The sequence below is a fragment of the Nicotiana tomentosiformis genome, chromosome 4, assembly GCF_000390325.3.
Source record: "Nicotiana tomentosiformis chromosome 4, ASM39032v3, whole genome shotgun sequence".
Taxonomy (NCBI): Eukaryota; Viridiplantae; Streptophyta; class Magnoliopsida; order Solanales; family Solanaceae; genus Nicotiana; species Nicotiana tomentosiformis.
Window position 1 is genome coordinate 134,919,586 of NC_090815.1, and position 16,921 is coordinate 134,936,506.

Here is a 16,921-nt window from a genome sequence, read left to right on the forward strand (position 1 = left end):
ACTTGTAACTGACTATTTTGTGGATTGTTTTGTATTGTTGTTAAGCTGCATGTTTTACTACTATTTCGTGGAGTTTTGGAGGAGGAATGGTGTGGAGAAACACCACATAAATGCAGGGTGGAGGTCTGATCGTTCATCGTAAAATTTTCGGGTTGTTTGACACTACTACGGTGATCGTTTTGTGTATGAAGAGATTGGGGTGTGTTTGACAGTTTTGTAGTATTTTATGGTGTATATAAGGTTGGAAAATAATGTATATATGTTGTTATTATTGCGTTCTTGTATTGTTGGTATTATATTGAATTTGGAGGAAGTAAGGATTATAAAGGAGTTGCTCGCCGTTTTAATACAAAATAAGCTTGTCGTTCGTTGTGCGATAGTTGTACCTTTCATAACTTAATGATATTATTATTATCGGTGTTGTCTATTATGGTGCGAAGAGGCGAGTTCAACTTGGTGATTGGAAAGATTTTGATAAGATATGTTAAGGCTAATTCATTCCTTCATTTTGGCATGGTCTCGTAACTACATGTGTTTGATAACGAGGCATAAAGAGAAGTTTATACTCCCGAATTTATATACATTATCCTAGTCTCATAAATTACAGTATTCTCCCTTATTGAGACTTTATATTCAATTGAGTATTGTCTTCTTCTAGTCAAGAGAACATAGGGTCTATATATATATACAATACTACAATATTTTTACCACCATCAAGCTATAATCGGTGGGCAGGCCCCTATTGGGCAACCTCTGATCAGATGGTAAGTTATATACCGAGCCTACTGTGGACGAGCACCTATGAAAGAGCCTAGGATAGCCGAGATACAGATCCTAGTATGGCCGAACACCTACGAGCGAGCCTACTGCGGCCGAGCAGTTACACGTATCGAGCCTTATAGGGCCGGGCATTTATTTTACTTACTATATTAAAGGAGTTGAATCAGTATCAGGAGGTAAGTATATCTCCAGATCATTTTTGACTCCCAGTTACTTTCAGTTATTATATTATCAGTTCAGTTTGAGCTTTCAGATATGTTATTGCCTTACATACTCGGTACATTATTTTGTATTGACGTCCCTTTTTCTAGGGACGCTGCATTTCATGCGCGCATGTTCAGATAGACAGACGGGTAGACCTCCCCAGTTGGTGTTTCCCCAATTCAACCTGATCGGTAAGCTTCAAGTCCTTCATAGTTATCGGGTTTAAGGTTTCGTGTACATCTTCTATATGTATGTATATATGTTATGGGTAGGTCAGGGCTCTGTTCCGATCACAATACATCCCTCCGTAGAGACTTGTAGACATATCATGTCAGTTAGTGTAGTATGCTAGGCTTGTAGGCCTGGTATGTATATTTTATTAGTTTGTCAGTTGTAGTAGTTATGACGACTTTGTCGCCCCAACTTTATATTGATGTTATTATGACATTATATGTTCAGAGTCCCTTAGTCGCAAGTTGGTATGCTAGGTTAGGTGAGGCACCGGGTGTCGGTCTCGCCCTTCAGGTTCGGGGCGTGACAAAACCAAATCATCATGGTGGCACCGGCAGCGTCAACACCGAAAAATCCCTTTAAGGCTAATACTAGTCTTGCTAATCCTCTAGGGTTTCTCAAATGGTGTTCGAGTTCATCGGCAGAGAATTGAAGATGTTCGTCTCGTGAAAGACAAGTTGGAAACCGATTTTGTATGTAAACTTTCACAATGCTACTTCTATTCCTTTTGATATGCCTGATTAACACTAATTTAACTTTTCGATGATGTCTGAAGTTGGTCCTATCCCATTGATCTGTCGATATATTTGTTGATACTAAATTTCAGTTTAATTAAACTTTGGTTGGATCATGAAATCTTATAGTAGCAATTAGCAAAATAGTTGTATCAATTACTTCAATTTCACATTATAAGACCAACTAGCAAAATAGTTGGTCCTACTGAAGCAGTTGTTAAAGAGTTGGGTAGTTTCCTCAACACATTGGCAAGGAATGAGACCTTATGTCCTCTTAATGTATTTGATAGGAGGAAACTATACACAAAAAATGATATCTGGAAATATATCAAGACTTGAAGTTCCCAGCATTCAATAGTATGGATGATATTTCATGTTTTTTATTCTAACCTAATTGCACTAAATTTATAGGAAAAATATGACACTCCTGAAGAGGCGAAAACATGTGTTTTTGAATCAATTCAGACTACCCGGAGAAAGTATAAGAATTAGTTGAAGAAAAATCACTTTGAAACATATGAGAATGACGAGTTTCGAATGGAGAATATGTAGGTAAATGTTTCGAAGTCTCACTTCAAGGATCTTCTTGAATATTGAAACTCCGATCCTGCCAAGGTAATTACATCCGACTTTTATGTGACCTACTTTTTGCACGATACATATTTTGGAGCTTTGTATATTCTTAGCCTTTTTCTTACTGCTTTGTATACTCAGTTTGTGTTCCCGATACTCTCATTTCTTCATCATATATCCACTTTGTATTCCTACTAGATGGTTAGAATCTAAAATGTAATGACTCAGTTGTTGCAAAGGTTGTTAAATCATGGTATCACCATGTCTATGTTGTTTCTAACAGATTAACCTTGTTTGACACACTGTGCTGCTGTATATTTTAAGCAAAACCAGGTCTTCGGAAGATGCTTCCTACTTTAAACTAGGAAAGAGCAAGATTTATTGTTTGAAGATGTATCTGACTACAGCTTTGGTCTGTAGAATGAGTCAGAGAAAATTCTTATATGCAATCAGCCTTATTCTTTTTTTTTTGGTAAGTATGTATAATTCACACGAACAGCATGAAACTGCCGATGATACAAAAGTACATAGGACTATCTCTCTTCAACTCAAGGATTAAGAGAGTTCATCGTTGTGTCATAAATGATTTACAGTTTTTAAATTGCACCAAAAAGCTAAAAACTATAAACATCTAAACTTTTTCTTTCCTTCTGAGTATCTAGTCTTTCTTTATCTCCGAACTTTGCAATGTATACAGAAGGTGGTAGTTCAATAGAGAGTTCTATCGGCTTCCTATGTTTTTCCCTCCCATTTATTTATAGTTTCCTTTAAAGGCCCTTCACTGCCCATTGTACTCCTAAGAGATAAAGGAATAACTCCATATTTGCTTTTAGCCCTTTCCAATTCTGGAAGACAATGTAGAATCAAATGGTTTATAGCATCATTACTAGTGTTCCTGCTTTAATCTGAGTCTTGGTTGACTATTCGTCTTAGTTGAACCCTGTAGTTTAGACCTGTTCAATTTGAAACTGGACTGTGCAAGTGCAATATTTCACACTAATCCGCTTCATTTTTTTTGTTGATTTATACTGCCTGGTTGTGCATTGTTTGTCATAAATATATTATTCTACATTGAGATGCAGTAATTTCCTATATTTGAGACAAAAATATTATCTTTGTGATGGAGCAAATTGTCTCTTGGATTGCCTAATCGAAAAATTTATAATTTGTACCATGTCTAGATGAAATTCTCCCTTTAGACTAGGCTGGTAGGTCTTGAATATTGTAAAACCAATTAACATCACTGATATCAGCCCCTTTATTATATCTACAAGTTTATTTGCTAAAAGATATACTGAAATTAAGATTTTATGTAAGCTGACGTGAAAGAAAAATATGAGTAGTGTCGGGGTTAGTCATTGTAAAATGTACTTGGACTTGTTCTGTCTTCAAAGTAGTCTACACGAACAATTCATTTCAATATCTCTAAATCAGAGCTCTCTGTTAGCTGAGTTCTTCGCCATACCGAAATGACGGACGTTGTTATTACTGCTATTTTATTATATTTGGAGCTCCAATTTGAAATAGAACAGTGCAGTTGAATGTTACTCTATGCGTGCTTCAATTATTATGGAGTTTCAAGATTAGAGAAAGGATGATAAACATAAAAGATTTTTACATGGTTCTTTCCATAACCATGTAACTAGAAGCTAAGAAATAAAAAGCAACCTATCAAGAAAGCTAAGAAAGGTAAAATTTGTAATCTATCTTATGTTGTTTGTGGACCTATTGGTAGGTTTGCCGTGGATGCTATGATTGTGTTATCACAAGCTGGTTTTTGTATCAGTTCATGATTTTCATAGCTAATACTTTCGCATATTATTTTAATTACTCCAAGTCAAATCCAAGTCCTAATAAATTGGGGTTGCCGCATAAAACAGTGTATATTTGAAGTTGTTTTCCATTTCAGTTGGGGATGAATTCAATTCATGGTCTTACCCTTTAGCCCCTTTGAGTATTTTTGCTAATGTTGTTGAATTGTGAGCTATGGGGGTACTTATGGTTGAAGATGTGATGGTTTATCTAAAAAGTAGTCATGTTCTTGAAGCTTTTGGTGGGTTCAATGTGTTTTTCTATGGTCTCGGTGTCACGACCCAAATTATCCTTTCGTAAGGGGTCGTGATGGCACTTAGTCTTTACGACTAGGCAAGCCTAATATTACGAAAAATATAAAAAAATACAACATTTTAAAGATAAACAGCATATTATAAATAGCCAAGAGTAGCACCAATCGGCATATACAAAATAGTTTCCCAAGACCCGGAATATCACTAAGTCACAAGCTGCTATAATCTATATAACTCTATACAAAAGTCTGAAGATAATAAGGAAAGTCTCTAGACGGGGGAGTAGAAGGGGACTCTGAAAATCTGCTGATGCAAGCAGAAGTACCTTGAAGTCTCCTAGAATCAGCAGCACGCACTAACTCCAAGGCTGATAGCTTGTACCTGGATCTGCACACGAAAACATGTACAGGAAAGGGCATGAGTACACCACAATGGTACCCAATAAGTGTCAAGCCTAACCTCGGTCGAGTAGTGACGAGGTCAGATCAAGGCCCTACTGGAGTAAAATATAATAAATTAAACAGTAAAAGATATAAGTAAAATTTACAGTAACTCACTGGCCCCCTCTGCCCTCGCACCTGCAACATAAGGGCCGCACCTGCGGACATCTCTTCCACTTCTACGCATCTTGCGCATTTGCGAACAGCCTTGCGCATTTGCGGGCATCGTAGATGCGGAACTTCCTCGCACCTGCGACCCCAGGCCAACTCTCAACTTTCTTGCATCTGCACCTGCAAGCCTCGCTTCTGCGAGGCCGCCCTGCGGACTCCCCACCGCAGGTGCGAAAACACCAAAACCAGCATAAATCATAAATTCCTCTAAGTCCAAGCTTTCACCCGTTAAGCATCCGAAATACACCCGAGGACCCCGCGACCTCAACCAAACATACCAACCAATCCTAAAATACCATGCGAACTTAGCGGAGCCTTCAAACCACGTCGAACAACACCAAAATTATAAATTAAGCACGGATTCAAGCCTAAGAATTTAAAATCTTCCAAATTCTACAACTGACACCGAACTACATCAAATCTAGTCCAAATGACCTCAAAATTTACGCACATGTCACAAATAGCACTACGAACCTACAGCCACTTTCGGAATTCCATTCCGAGCTTGATATCAAAATTTCCATTATCAGCCGAAATCGCCGAAAAACTAACTTTCGCCAATTCAAGCCTAAATTGACTACAGACCTCCAAAACACATTCTGGACGCGCTCCTAATCCCAAAATCACTCAACGGAGCTAATGGAGTCGACAGAATTCCATTCCGGATTCGTCTTCATACAGTTCCGACCACGGTCTAAACTCTAAGGCTTAAACTCACAACTAGGGACTAAGTGTCCTAAAACTCTCAGAATCTCATAACCAATCACTCCGGCAAGTCCCAAAAGTAGAAAAAAATATGGGGAAAGCAGATATTAGGGGATCGAGGCTCTAAATCTCAAAATGACCGGCCGAGTCATTACATCCTCCCCCTCTTAAAATAACTGTTTGTCCTCGAACAAGTATAAAGACATACCTGAAACTGTGAAAAGATGAGGGTACTGGTTGCACATATCCTGCTCGGTCTCCCAAGTCGCCTCCTCGACCGGCTGACCCCTCAACTGGACCTTTACTGAAGCAATATTCTTTGACCTGAGCTTTCCGACTTGCCTGTCCAAAATGGCTACTTGCTCCTCAACATAAGATAGACCTTTATCCAACTAGACTGAGCTGAAATCCAATACATGAGTCGGATCACCGTGATACTTCTGGAGCATAGACACGTGGAATATCGGGTGAACTCCTGCTAGGCTGGGAGGCAAGGCAAGCTCATAAACAACCTCCCCAACTTGCTACAATAACTCAAAAGGACCAATGAACCTCGGGCTCAGCTTGTCTTTCTTCCCGAACCTCATGACACCCTTCATAAGCGATACCCGAAGCAAGACCCGCTCACCCACCATAAATGGCAAATCACGAACCTTACGGTTTGCATAACTCTTCTGCCTAGACTAGGCTGTGCGAAGTCTCTCCTGAATCACCTTCACCTTATCCAGGGCATCCTGGACCAAATCTGTACCCAACAATTGGGCCTCTCCCGGCTCAAACCATCCCACATGGGACCGGCACCGCCTACCATACAAAGCCTCATATGGTGCCATTTGAATGTTGGACTAATAACTGTTGTTGTAAGCGAACCCTGCAAGTGGCAAGTATTGGTCCCATGACCCTCCGAACTCCATCACACAGGCACAGAGCATATCCTCAAGAATCTGAATCGTGCTCTCGGACTGCCTGTCCGTCTGAGGGTGAAAGGTTGTACTCAGCTCTACCCTAGTACCCAACTCCTGTTGTACGGCTCTCCAAAACCGGGATGTGAATTGTGTACCTTTGTCTGAAATGATGGATACTGGAATACCATGAAGGCGGACAATCTCTCTGATATAAATCTCAGCCAATCTCTCTGAAGAGTATGTAGTCAACACCGGAATGAAATGGGCTGACTTGGTGAGCCGATCCACGATCACCCAAATAACATCGAACTTCCTCAAAGTTCGAGGAAGGCCAACCACAAAGTCCATGGTGATCCGCTCCCACTTCCACTCAGGAATCTCTAACCTCTGAAGTAATCCACCTGGTCTCTGATGCTCATATTTAACATGCTGACAGTTGAGACACTTGGCCACAAAGCCATCTATATCCTTTTTCATTCTTCTCCACCAATAGTGCTGCCTCAAGTCCTGGTACATCTTCGCGGCACTCGGATGAATGGAGTACCGCGAGTTATGGGCCTCCTCAAGAATCAACTCCCAAAGCCCATCTACATTGGGCACACAGATCCGGCCATGCATCCTCATCACACCGGCATCACCAATAGTTACATCTCTGGCATCACCTCGCCGAACCCTGTCCTGAAGAACTAGAATATGAGGATCATCATATTGGCGCTCCCTGATACGGTCATAAAGAGAAGACCGAGCAACCACACAAGCTAATACCCGTCAAGGCTCTGAAATATCCAATCTCACAAACTGACTTGATAAGGCCTGAACATCCAAGGCTAAGGGCCTCTCAGCTGCCGGAAGATATTCCAAGCTCCCCAAACTCTTTGCTCGGCGACTCAAGGCATCGGCCACTACATTGACCTTCCCCGGGTGTTATAATATAGTGATATCATAGTCTTTAAGTAGCTCCAACCATCTCCGCTGATGCAAATTAAGGTCCTTCTGCCTGGACAAGTACTGCAAACTCCGGTGATCAATGTAAATCTCACAGGGAACACCGTACAAATAATGGCGCTAGATATTCAGGGTGTGAACAATAGCTGCTAACTCGAGATCATGAACCAGTTAATTCTTCTCATTCACCTTCAACTGTCTAGACGCGTAGGCAATCACCATACCGTCCTGCATCAATACCGCTCTGAGGCCAATCCTCGAGGCATCACAATAGACAGTGTAGGACCTCGAACCTGTAGACAATACTAATACTGGGCTGTAGTCAAAGTTGTCTTGAGTTTATGAAAGTTTTGCTCACACTCCTCGGTCCACCTGAACGGAGCACCCTTCTGGGTCAACCTGGTCATAGGTGCTGCAATTGATGAAAATCCCTCCACAAAGCGACAGTAATATCCCGCCAAACCAAGGAAACTGTGGATCTCCATAGCTGATGACGGTCTAGGCCAACTCTGTACTGCCTCCACCTTCTTCGGATCTACCTTGATCCCATCACAAGACACTATGTGGCCCAAGAATGCAACTGAATCAAGCCAGAATTCACACTTGGAAAATTTTGCATATAACCTCTTCTCCCTCAAGGTCTGAAGCACGGTCCTCAGGTGTTTCTTATGATCTTCCCGAGACCGGGAATATACTGGGATGTCGTCAATAAACACAATGATGAAGGAATCAAGATAAGGTCGGAATACACTGTGCATCAAATACATAAAGGATGTTGGTGCATTGGTCAGCCCAAATGACATGACAAGAAACTCATAGTGACCATATCTGGTCCTGAAAGCAGTCTTCGGGATATCCGGCTCCCGAATCTTCAACTGATGATAGCCAGAACGCAAGTCAATCTTGGAAAACACCCTGGCACCCTGTAACTGGTCAAATAAGTCATCAATACGAGGCAATGGGTACATGTTCTTCACTGTAACCTTGTTCAACTGCCGATAATCAATACACATACGCATAGAACCATCCTTCTTCTTTACAAATAATATTGGAGCACCCCAATGTGACATACTGGGCCGAATGAAGCTTTATCAAGCAACTCCTGCAACTGCTCATTCAACTCCTTTAATTCAGGAGGAGCCATATGGTATGGAGGAATAGAAATAGGATGAGTGCCGACAACAAATCAATACCGAAATCAATATCTCTATCGGGCGGCATACTTGGAAGATCAGCTGGAAACACATCTGGAAAGTCCCTCACTACTGGAACTGACTAGACTATAGGGGTATCAATACTCACATCTCTCACAAAGGCCAAATACGCATCACACCCCTTCTCAACCATTCGTTGAGCCCTAAGAAATGAAATGACCATGCGGGGAGTATACTCTAAGGTACCTCTCCACTCAAATCTCGGCAAACCTGGCATAGCCAGCGTCACGGTCTTAGCGTGACAATCAAGAATAGCATAATGGGGCAACAATCAGTCTATGCCCAAGATAACATCAAAATCTACCATAATGAGAAATAATAAATCGGATCTGGTCTCAAAACCACTAAGAGCAATCAAACACGACCGATTTACGCGGTCCACAACGAGAGAATCTCCCACTGGAGTAGATACATAAATAGGAGAACCTAAAGAATCCTGAGATATCCCAAAATATGGAGCAAAATAAGAAGACACATATGAGTACGTAGAGTCTGGGTCAAATAATACTGATGCATCCCTATTACAGATAGGGACGATACTTGTGATGACTGAATTTGAAGCAATGACCTCTGATCGGGCTGGAAGGGCATAATACTTGGCCTGAGGGCATAATACTTGGCCTGACCTCCCCCTCTAGGGAGACCTCGACCCCCCCAAACTCCACCTCGAGCTGGCTGAGGAGGTAGGGTAGCAGCTGGTGCTGGAAGAATGGACGGAGGACTCGGTGGAGCACGTGGAGGCTAATAAGTCTGTGGAGGTGCACCCCTCATGGCTTTGGGGCAGTCTCTAACCATGTGACGAGTGTCACCACTCTCAAAACAACCTCTCGGAGGACGCAACAGCTGGGACTGACTCGGTCCTGGCCTGCTGGACTAGCCGATAATAGCACCTCGAGTAGGAGGCATACTGGATACTGGCGGTGCATAATAGGGCTCCTGAGGTCTAGGAGGAGCCGGAACACCGCTGGCAGATGGAAGAGCTGAATGAACATGGCGACTCACAAAACCCCTACCATAGCGTGATGCTGGTGCACGAGCTCCTGAATAATGACCAGTCTCTCGAGACATCTTGGCCTCTCTCTCCTCTCTGTCCCGGGTGAACATGCCCTCCACTCTTTTGGAAATGCTCACTGCCTGCTGATAGGTGATGTCCATCTCCAACTCCCTGGCCATACTGGTCCGAATACTGGGGTGGAGTCCCTCAATGAAGCGACGAACCCTCTCTCTGACTGTAGCAACCAGAGCCGGTGCATAGCGAGCTAACCCACTGAAACTAACTGCATACTCCGACACAGTCATAGAACCCTGACGCAACTGCTCGAACTCTGCGCGCCAAGCATCCCTGAGGCTCTGAGGAACATACTCACGCAATAACATCTCTGAAAGCTGAGTCCAAATGAGTGAGGCTGCCTCGTCCGGACTACTCAGCTCATAGGCACGGCACAACTGATATGTTGCTCCCCTCAGCTGGAAAGCGGTGAAAGAAACCCCACTAGTCTCCACAATGCCCATAGTGCGGAGAATACGATGACACTCCTCAAGAAAACCCAGAGCATCATCTGAAGCTAGTCCACTGAAAGTAGGTGGGTGGTACTTCTTGTACCTCTCAAGTCTGAGCTGTTATGCCTCAGAAGTAGCTACCCTAATCTCATGCTGACCGGAGCCATTGGGGCATAACAATATACTCTGGGGGCCTGATCAACCTGGACCCTCTGCTCAGGGGTGCGGGCTGCGAGAGTTTGTGCCCCTCCCCCGGCCTGAGATGTAGCGGAGATATCGAAAATAGGGATCCCCGACGCTGGCCCTCCAGCTGGAGTAGCAATAGGGATCCCCGACGCTGGCCCTCCAGCTGGAGCTGCTAGGGGCTCCTCTAACGCAACTCTCGCAGGTGCTAAGGTTGCATCGCGTGGTCGTCTTCTACCCCGACCCCGGCCTCTGGCAGCTCTGGTAGGGGGCTCGGGGTTCCTGATCGTCGGTCCTCCCATTGCGGGTCCTCACCATATGTGAGAAAGAATATAATAGAATCTTAGAATTTTTTGGTGTCAATAACTCGCACGACAAGGAAACCAAAGAAATATGATTGTTCTTAAAAGTTACATAGCCTCCCGAAGATAAGTACAGACGTCTTCGCACCGATCCACGTGACTCTAATAAATCGGCTTGTGACTCGCGACTCCTACGAACCTAGTGCTTTAATACTAACTTGTCACGACCCAAATTATCCCTCCGTAAGGGGTCGTGATGGCACCTAGTCTTTATGACTAGGCAAGCCTAGTATTGCGAAAAATATAAAGAAAACACAACATTTTAAAGATAAACAGCGCATTATAAATAGCCAAGAGTAGCACCACTCGGCATATACAAAATGGTTTCCCAAGACCCGGAATATCACTAAGTCACAAGTTGCTATAATCTATGTAGCTCTATACAAAAGTCTGAAGATAATAAGGAAAGTCTCTACACGAGGGAGTAGAAGGGGACTTCGAAGATTTGCTGACGCAAGCAGAAGTACCTTGAAGTCTCCTAGAATCAGCAGCACGCACTAACCCCAAGGCTGATAGCTTGTACCTGAATCTGCACATGAAAACATGCACAGGAAAGGGCATGAGTACACCACAATGGTACCCAATAAGTGTCAAGCCTAACCTCGGTCGAGTAGTGACGAGGTCAGGTCAAGGCCCTACCGGAGTTAAATATAATAAATTAAACAGTAAAAGATATAAGTAAAATTACGGTAACGCAGTTAAAGAAATTCTCAAAAATTTAACAGTTAAGGGAGCCCTCGACTCAGAACAAGGTAAACACAATGGAGAAATCTCTCGAGATACCGTTCCGTAGTTTCAAATGAATATGCAATACATGAGGGATCTCCCGGAATATGTCTGTAGTCCCAAAGTAAATATGCAGTACTGAGGGATCTCCCGGAATACGTCCGTAGTCCCAAAGTAAATATGTAGTACAGAGGGATCTCCTAAAATACGTCTGTAGTCCCAAAGTAAATATGCAGTACATGGGGATCTCCCGAAATACGTTTGTAGTCCCAATTTAAATATGCAACGCAAGATGAAATGACATGTATGACATCGAGTTATACGGTTTATACTGGACACAGATAAGGCAAATAAGGCTTAACTAAACATGACGCACACAATGTCAATTAGGCAGTTAAAACACGTAAGCATGCTTTTCTAGTCTAAACTACACAATTAAATATATTAGTACAACTTAATAAGAGAAACAATTTATGATTTAAAAAGGTTAAACAATATTTTTGCAATAATAACCCGTGTACGTACTCTTCACCTCACGTACACGACGCCCACATACCAAATAATATCAAGATATTCTAAGGGGAAAGTCCCTAACATAAGGTTAGGCAAGCCATTTACCTCGAACCGCTCAAATCAACTTGATATCACGTTCTTGCCACGAGTATTCGACTCCAAATGGCCCGAATCTATTCAAAACAGTACAATACCATCAATACGTGCTAATGGAATGAATCCCACAAGAAAAATTACAAAATTAGGCCAAAACCCGAAATTGGCTCAAACCCGGCCCACGTCTCGAAACCCGACAAAATTCACGAAACTAGAAAGCTCATTCACTCACGAGTCTAACCATATCAAATTTACTAAAACTCCGACACCAAATGGTCCTCCAATCCACAATTCATACTTCTAAATCCCTTGCCTCCAACTTCCAATTTTCACCTTAAATACACATTAGCTATGTGGAAAAACACATGGCAAAGCAAGATTATTGACCAAAAATAAGCACAAGGAACTTACCTCAATAAATGCCTCGAAAATGCTCTCAAAAATCGCCCTAACTCGAGTTTGCAAAGCCAAAAATGATAAAAATCGCGAAGCCCTTTGGTTTTAATCACTACCCAGGTATTTCCGCATCTGCGGAACCTGGGCTCGCACTTGCGGGTGCACTTGTGCGGAAAATGTGCGCATCTGCGTAACTCACTTGCCCCCTCTTCCCTCGCACGTGCAACGTAAGGGCCGCACCGGCGCGTGCGCCTGCGGACATCCCTTCCGCTTCTGCGCATTTGCGGGCATCGTAGATGCGGAACTTCCTCGCACCTGCGACCCCATGCCAACTCTCGACTTTCTCGCATCTGCGCCTGCAAGCCTCGCTTCTGCGAGTCCGCACTTTCGGACTCCCCACCGCAAGTGCGAAAATACCAGAACCAGCATAAATAAGAAATTCCTCTAAGTCCAAGCTTTCACCCGTTAAGTATTCGAAACACACCCGAGGCTCCCGGGACCTCAACCAAATATACCAACCAATCCTAAAATACCATGCGAACTTAGTCGAGCCTTCAAACCACGTCGAACAACATCAAAATCATGAATTAAGCACGGATTCAAGCCTAAGACTTTAAAATCTTCCAAATTCTACAACTGACGTCGAACCACATCAAATCTAGTCTGAATGACCTCAAATTTTACACATAAGTCACAAATGGCACTACGAACCTATAGCCACTTTCGAAATTCCATTCCTAGCTTGATATCAAAATTTCCACTATTGGCCGAAATCGCCGAAAAACTAACTTTTGCCAATTCAAGCCTAAATCTACTATAGACCTCCAAAACACATTCAGGACGCGCTCCTAACCCCAAAATTACTCAACGGAGCTAATGGAGTCGACGGAATTCTATTTCGGATCCGTCTTCGCACAGTTCCGACTACGGTCCAAACTCTAAGGCTTAAACTCACAACTAGGGACTAAGTGTCCTAAAACTCTCAGAATCTCATAACCAATCACTCTGGCAAGTCCCAAAAGTAGAAGCAAATATGGGAAAAGTAGATATTAGGGGATCGGGGCTCTAAATCTCAAAACAACCAGCCGGGTCGTTACACTTGGTGTAGCTGTTTATGCACTTGAAAGTGTTGGAATGGTATCTAATCATCTTAATAGAAAGAAAATTTTGTGAAGGCATGTATTATTTTTGGAAAATATGGCTAGTGGTTTTAGCAGTGACTTTTGTGGCATTGTTGGTATACAATTTTGATGATTCTTGTCACTGGTTAGGAGCAATGTGTGCATTATTCTTGTCTTGGTGTTGCCTCCTTTGTTTCATGTGATTGTATTCAAAGATGAGCTAAGATGGCATGGTTTGGCTTGTTTCCATTCAAGGCCATTGATAATAGGTTTTGTATAATCATGGAAGTTGAGTGAGATTCATGATCATGTCTGTTTGGTTTCCATTGCAACTGGTCATAGTTTGATCAGACGACCATTTGGTTCTCCTCTTATTATTATTATTAGTTTAAGTATATATTATGGCCTAAGACCTGTCCTAGATGTGTATTTATTCTTTTTCATAATGAAGTTGTGACTTTTGAAACATTAGAGAAGAAACTATTTTAAAGATTAGTCCATTGTTTTGTTCAACATTAGTCCTGGCCGGTTATTTGTCAACGACTCTTCTTTTTCTTTGGTTTTTGCTCTATTCATATAGATATGCTTGCTCACTATTTAACTGAAACTCAATTAGATCTTGCAACTGATCAAGTTGAATGTCATGTTCTTTTTTTTTCGTTGCCCTTCTTTTACAATGTTTTGGTGCTGCTTGTCCATTTCGAGAGTTGTATGTAGGGGTGTCGATGGTTCGGTTCGGTCGGTTATTTTATAAAATTTGTATCATACCAATTTTTCGATTATTTTATTATGTATAACAAAAATTAGACTTTTCGAAACCGTTACAATCATGTCGGTTTCTCTTTGGTATCGGTATGGTTCGGTTAATTTTCGGTATTTTTTAAAATATCATGTAAAATTCACCAATAGAAGTAGAATGCGATAACATATGTCCTTTATAAGACTTAGCAAAACTCTCTAGACATATTTAAAGGGTGATGAATTAAAAAAAATGGCTAGAGTATAGATCCATCAACTATTCTACAATAACGTAAAAGAAACCAAGCAAATGCAAAGAAAATATAAATCACACAAGTGGAAAGATATTAACCAAACCGAGACTCAAGAATAAAGTATATAGAAGATTAAATATTCAAAAAGATAAATCTAAATTATATGAAAGGACATATATTCAATACATTGTAGTTTGCTACTCATAATCGCTAGAATATTTTGTGTCTTGCTAATGAAGATACTTGAAATAACAAAAGTTTAAGTAGAAGTAGCATAATAGGTTTTAGGAATTAGTATTGAGTTTGATTATTTGTTGACTTGTAACAGTTTTCATAATTCCAAGGTCCGGAGAAAAATTTAATGCATTATTATTTTTAAACTTTCTATATAATATATTTTCCATATATAAAATTTATTCGGTACAGTTCAGTATCTTTTCGGTTTATTTTTATAAAATTAAAAACCAATCCTAATTATCGGTGCGGTTATATATTTATATAAAATTATACGGTTTCTTTAAAAGAAACCTAGAAATCGGTTCGGTGCATTACGGTACGGTCGATTTAGTCGATTTTGAAATATCCATTGACACCCCTAGCTGTATGTTAATTTTTATGGAAGGATAATGACTTTACTTACACTCTTTTGTAGGTGGAGTATATGAAGAAACAGAAGACGAAGGCAGTGGAGATCTAGACCTTACTTAAAGAATTTTGAATTAATGTAGATGCATGGTCTAGGAATGTTCGTTATCAACATTTTAAAACTTACTCTTAACTCTTGAATTGTAAAACTTATGTACTTGGAGTAGAACATTTTACTTTTATGAATATTATTAGCTTGTTAGACAATATAGACCATGAATAGTTTTATTTTGTTATTTATATAAATTTTAGTGTTTTATAGTTTATTCTATATGTAAATATTTATTTACAACAAGGACAATATTTTCGTTTCAATTAAACTGTTGCAATAGCCTACCAGAACCGTTGCAATAGGAATCATACGACGTTCCAATAGAAAATGTAAATCGTTGCAACATGACCTGCAAACTGTTCCAAAATGGTCTATAAACCGTTGTAATAGCTTAAAGAAATCATTGCCATATCCATAAATAGTCGTAACAATATCTTACATAACTGTTGCATTAAACGATATGGTAACGGTTATGGTAACGAACTTTAACCATTGTAGTTGATAAAAACCGTTCCAACAGAGTGAGGGAAAACCGTTGTGATAGACCCCATTTATAGCAACCGCTATGTGAATCGTTGCAAAAACCGCTCCTTAAGCTCTATTGGCGCGCGAGGAGCGGGCGCTACTCCGTTGCAATAGCTCTATGGCAATAGTTTACCTGTCTATTGCAACGATCTTCCATGCGTTGCCATAAGCGGATTTTCCAGTAGTGGTTTATAAGTCTCATTATGCTATTGCGATTTGTATGTCGTATTCTGCCATATAAGTCACATTTTCAATTGCAATTTATAATACGCATTTTGCGATTATACGTTGCATCCGACCAATGCGATGTATTGAGAAGATGAGGTGCCTCAACACCTTATTTGGAAAGAAAAATCAAAGGTTTTGGGCATGTAGCTTTCCTCACTCCCCTTCGTCGGACGTTGCTTGTGTTGAGGGTGTGCACCTGAAATTGGGCTTGAAATTCTCGCCTTACTAACAAGCCAATGTTGATCACGACTACTCTTAAAAAGCTCTTATAAAGATGAAGATTTCGCATGGAGAAGTGGGCATGTCGCATTTGCTGAATACGATTTATAGTCGAATTTGCTAGATGACCGAGGAATGGAATATTAAAAATCTAATCATGTTTATACTATATCGTTAAGGTTTATAATGAATACCTTGCTATATCGGTCTTCATAGATCAATGAATGGGTCTCAAGCATAGCCTTGTAATACGACACTAAACGATTTTTACATAGTCACTATATGTGAATGCACAATACTAGTGTTTTTTACTTTCACTCTCATCAAAATTAATTGATAATCAAATATGCTTGAAAGAGTGAGTTGTAGAGCGTTAACTGATTTTCTAAAAGGTTAGTCATTGATATATAATTACACGACTATAGGATATTTCACAAGTGATTCGCTTACATAATTAATGTTATAACCTCAAGCAAGTCTTGAAAAAGAACAAATCAACGTCCTAATGACTCATTTCCTACAAGGAGAAGGAGAATGAAAGAAGAAAATAAGAGAAAAGGAAGAGAGAAAGTTAGTTATACATTAGGAGGAACATGCCCACAATCATAATTTAT

At 40.9% G+C, this 16,921-nt stretch overlaps 1 long non-coding RNA gene across 1 annotated transcript; it reads left to right on the forward strand.

Annotated features, from left to right (window-relative positions):
• Positions 1-1,460: 1,460 nt before the first annotated feature.
• Positions 1,461-15,511, forward strand: LOC117275712 (uncharacterized). Its single transcript, XR_004505912.2, has 3 exons — positions 1,461-1,688; positions 2,142-2,345; positions 15,291-15,511. It is a non-coding gene; the product is annotated as an uncharacterized lncRNA (long non-coding RNA).
• The last annotated feature ends 1,410 nt before the right edge of the window (positions 15,512-16,921 follow it).